Here is a 4,735-nt window from a genome sequence, read left to right on the forward strand (position 1 = left end):
CTGAGTCCAGTCCTTGGCTCCGGCCAGCACCACACGGGGGCCCCAGGCCATGTGTCACCCCTGCTTTAAGCCCTCTAGCAGCTTCCCACCGCCCCGGGAAGGAGACCCCAGACCCCACACAATGTGACCCCCCCCAACCACACTCCCACCATCACCCCTTCCCACCACCTTCCAGCCACACAGGTCTTCTCCTGCAGCTGCACGTGCCAGGCCCAGTCCAGCCCCAGGGCCTTTGCACTTGCTGTCCACGCTGCCTGGAGGGCTTCTCTGCAGATCTCATAATGTCTGCGTTACTTTTCTGAGCCTCAGTGTCTTCATCTACAAGTGGGGGCCATAACGTCCCCTCTGCCTCTGTCTGGGGGCTGCTGGGCTGGGGCCAGGGGCCTGGATCCCTCTGCCAGCGCCTTCCTCCTGGGAGAGCAGGACCTGCCAATCTGCTCAGTACCTGGGAGGTCCGTCCGATCCTGCAGCCATCCCCGGAGCCCCGGCAAAGACTGCGGGAGAGGGCGGGGGGTCCTCAGAGCCCCTCCACAGCATCCGCAGCGTGGCTGACCAGCCTCAGGGTCCGGGATGCTGGGACGCAGGGAGGCGGGAACACCAGCCGTGCCCCAGCTCTGTGGGGTCCCAGGTGATCCCTCTCCCCAGGAAACCTCAGCTTCTCCTCCACAGAATGCGTGCAAGCCAGGTCACGGCCGTGGCCAGCAAGATAAAGTCCTGGAGCTCCCAAGGGCGCCCTCGTGCGTGATCGTATCACATCCAGGGCCTCGAGAACGGCCTGACGTCTCGAAATGCCACTTGTCACATCTCAGGAGGCAGGGTCCCCGGCTCTCACCAGCTTCCTTAAGGGGTCTCCAGCCTCTGAGGGCTGCGTCCTGCAGACGACCCCTATGGATCGGAAAGTAGGTAATCCCACTTCGCAGGCGGGAAAACTGAGGTCACACGCACTGAGGAGCAGACTTGCCAGAGTCACCTGTAAACGAGGCCCAAATCTGCCCGCCACACATGGCTCCGGCATGGTGGCATCACCAGGCTGCAGGCCACCTGCCACAGCCCCTGTTTGGGCTTAATTTGGGCTCTGAATTTATACCAAAGCTCAGGTCTCTCCCCCAGCTTTCCCTGGCCCCTTTAGAACAGCAATATGCTACCTAAATGTGTATTTTTATTACTTCCTCTATTATAAGTAAAAATATTGTAGTGCATGTGATGCTTCACCAGCTGTCTGTGCGGGAACGGGAGGCCCCCTTCCCAAGTGGATTCGGGTGGGTGGGCCTGCTGCTCTGTCTGGGGAGGCGCGCGGGCTCCTGCTCAGGTCGGCCCCACATATGCCAGGCCACATGTCCCCCGTCTGGGAGCGGGATGGTCGGGCCCATCCATCTTGCTGCAGCTGGAAGTGTGAACGCTATAGTCACACCAGTGCCGGTGGCAGCATGTGGAGAAGAGGGTGCCGCCCGGCGTGGGGGGCACGGTCCCCGCGAATGCAGGGGCGCAGGGAGGACGCAGCCGCTGGGGGCACCCTGCCACGCGGCGCGGGACGGTCTGGCCCCTCCCCACCCTGGCGCCCCATCGGGGCGCGTGTGGGGGAAACCAGCCGCATCAGGCCGGCTAACGCGGTAAATGACAGTGACAGGCATGTGCCCGTCCAACAAACCGCGACCAGTGACATCCGAAGACGCTTGCTCGTGGGAGAGCGCAAGCCCAACAGCTCCTTCGTCCAGACCAGAGCTTGTAAACCGAGCCTGTAGGTTGAATCTGGCCGACAGGTATTTGGCCTACGTGGTATATTTTTTTTAACCTGTTGGAAATAGTCGCCAACATTGGGAAATCAGGAGACGTCGTAAGCTAACCTGGACTTCCAGCCTCTCTTGAAAGCCCAAACCCTGGCACCTCTGCCCCCGTCCACCCAAGCCCCGTCCAGCAGAGAGGAGGTGACCGGGGCTGGGCTGGGCCGGGCTGGCTGTCAGCTCCCCGCTGCCAGCCCCTGGGGACCAGACGGGATCCAGGATGTCCCTGCGGCAAGTCCAGCCCCGGCCCCGACACTGACCTGCTGGGTGACCTTGGGTGGCCTCCCAGAAGGAGGCAAGGGGCCCCCAGGGCAGCTGCACCCTTTAGAGCTGCTCTCAGGTCCCCACCTCTCCCCAGCCCCGCAGACCCTGTGTTTCTCTGTCACCAAAAGAAGCACCATCCAGTGAATGAAACCCACCAGGATGGAGTGTTGGCCTGTTGGGAGCCTGCTGCACCCCTGCCCCTAGAACAGTGCCTGGCACACAGTAGGCGCTCAATCAGTGCTGTCAAATGGATGGCTCTCTCTTTGGGCCAACACACCCAGCCAGCCCCGCCCCTCAGTTGGCCCGATCCCTGCAAGCAGTGGCCCTGCTCTGAGCCAAGACACCTATGTTTTTTTTAATTGGCTGCGTTGGGTCTTCATTGCTGCACATGGGCTTTCTCAAATTGTGGGGCGTGGGGGCCACGCTTCGTTGCGGTGTGCCGGCTTCTCCGTGTGGTGGCTTCTCTTGCTGCAGAGCATGGGCTCCAGGCATGTGGGCTTCAGTAACTGCAGCACATGGGCTCAGCAGTTGTGGCTCACGGGCTCTACAGCTCAGGCTCAGTAGTTGTGGCACACAGGCTTCAGTAGTTGTGGCTTGCAGGCTCTAGAGCGCAGGCTCAACAGTTGTGGCACATGGGCGTAGTTGCTCCGCGGCATGTGGGATCTTCCTGGACCAGGGATCAAACCCGTGTGCCCTGCATTGGCAGGCGGATTCCTAACCGCTGAGCCACCAGGGAAGTCCCCAGACACCCATTTTAAAGATGAGAAAAACTGAAGCCTTAGAAGGGCCTCGCGGGTTGAAGACGGGGCGGCGGCCGGCACAGTCCTGAGCCTCTGAGCCGAGAGCCCCACCCCGTCCTCACCACTGTCCAGAACTCTAAACCAACCCTCCCCGCGCGGCAAAGCGGGGGTTCAGCCGGGCTGGGGTGGGCCTGAGAGCAGCAGGGGACCCGTGAAGGGCAGGCGAGGGGAGGAGCGCAGGAAGCAGGAAAACAGTCCCAGCAATCGCTTTGATGTTCAGCCCATGAAACTTCTCAAATTATAAAAGAGAATCACTTGTGAGCCTTTAAGTGGCTCGGAATAAACTGACTGTCCAAAGCCACGAAGAGAACCCGACCCCGGCTCCCGTAACAAGGCAGGAAAAATTGTCAGCACTGAGATGAATATTAAAAGCCCTATCCGTGAAAAACACCCTGGAAATATGTTTTAAAGGAGCTGTGTGAGGGAAGGCGATCATGAGAGCGATTATGTAAGGCGGCTGCAGAGGCCGGGCGGCCGGCCCCACAGAAGCCCCCGCCCCAGGGCGAGGACAGACTCCGGGACGTCGGAACGTCGGCGGCGGCGTTGGTGGGGGTGGGCGTCTCCGTCACACCTGGGGCTGCGGCTGCAGGTGCAGGGGGGGCGCTGGGCCGGCCCTCTCGCCCAGGTGTGGGCACGGCCACCTTACGGCTCAGGACGAGGGCTGATCTCCACCGGCCCCTCTGCGGGGAGGAGGTGGACCAGGGTCAGCTGGGCCACGCTGGCTGTCAGCTCCCTCGAGCCAGCCCCCGGGTACTCAGAGGAAAGGCACCCAGGGGACAGGGAGAGGCAGATAAGAGGTGCCAAGGCCTGGCCCCCAGGCGTGCGGGCTCCTGCCGCCTGGAGGAGGGACTGGCCTCCCAAGAGGTCCCCGCCAGCACCTGCCTCCTCCCACATCCGGCCCCTGCAGCCCCGCGGACTCCCGGTGCAGCCCACCCCACACCTGGCCTGACCTCCTACGTCGAGCTGTCCACACAGTCTTCTCGCTCCAGCCCACGGCATCCTTTCTGCTGAGGGACCCTCCAGAACCCCCTCGCACGGGCACCTGGCTGGCAGATGGGGCAGCAGGAGGGGGTGGCATCCACGTTGCCCTCACGTGGGCCACCAGGAGAAGGACGTGGGTCCCTGCTTTAAGACGCATTAAAAGCTGTGCCAGCTGGAGTCTGAGGGCCCTGAAGACCAGCCTGCGAATGGCATGCCCGAGCAGGGGGTCCCAAAGAGGCGCCCGGGAAACCTGGACCAACTGCCAGGCAGCCACAGGCCTGGAGCCCCCTTGGCCCCCACACCCCGCCCACGCTCCCGGGCACACCTCCCTGGACCCTGTCCGGGGCGTGGGAAGGGCGAGACGGCCCCCGCCTCCTCCCTTTGCAGAGGGCCCTGCACCCCCGCCCCTCCTGCAGCCCGCGGCCCCCCCGTAGGCTCCGGGATGGCAGGCGTGGGGTCCAGCTTGCCTCCCAGCCCCGCCCGCCCCACCCTGGCCAAGCACGTGTTCACGCTCCGCCCCAGGTAATCCCGCAAACAGCCCCGTCATGGGTTAGACCCTAGAGGAGAGGCCAAGGAGGCTTCCAGAGGTTAAGTCATTGCCGGGTGGGAAACTGAGGACCTGGCTGGTTCTGGGCCGGGCTCCTTCCCGCCCTCAGGGGCTCGGGAGCCCACAGCCTGGGCATCGAGTGCCCGCCCCAGCGCACAGCCTGGGCTCCCACCCGCAGGCTTCTCCTCTGGTGGCTCGGGTTGACCCGAGCGAGCCGACCCTGAGCTTCTGGAAGGCTCTGGGCCCCTGGAGGGGGGCGCGGGGGAGGGGCGGCAGCCTTGTTTTGCCCTCGAAGCCGCTGCCCTGTAATTAAGGGTAAACCTTGTCGCGCTGTCTCTTGCTGTGGTCTCCCTCCCCTCCCA

This window comes from Hippopotamus amphibius, chromosome 9 (assembly GCF_030028045.1).
Source record: "Hippopotamus amphibius kiboko isolate mHipAmp2 chromosome 9, mHipAmp2.hap2, whole genome shotgun sequence".
Classification (NCBI taxonomy): domain Eukaryota; kingdom Metazoa; phylum Chordata; class Mammalia; order Artiodactyla; family Hippopotamidae; genus Hippopotamus; species Hippopotamus amphibius.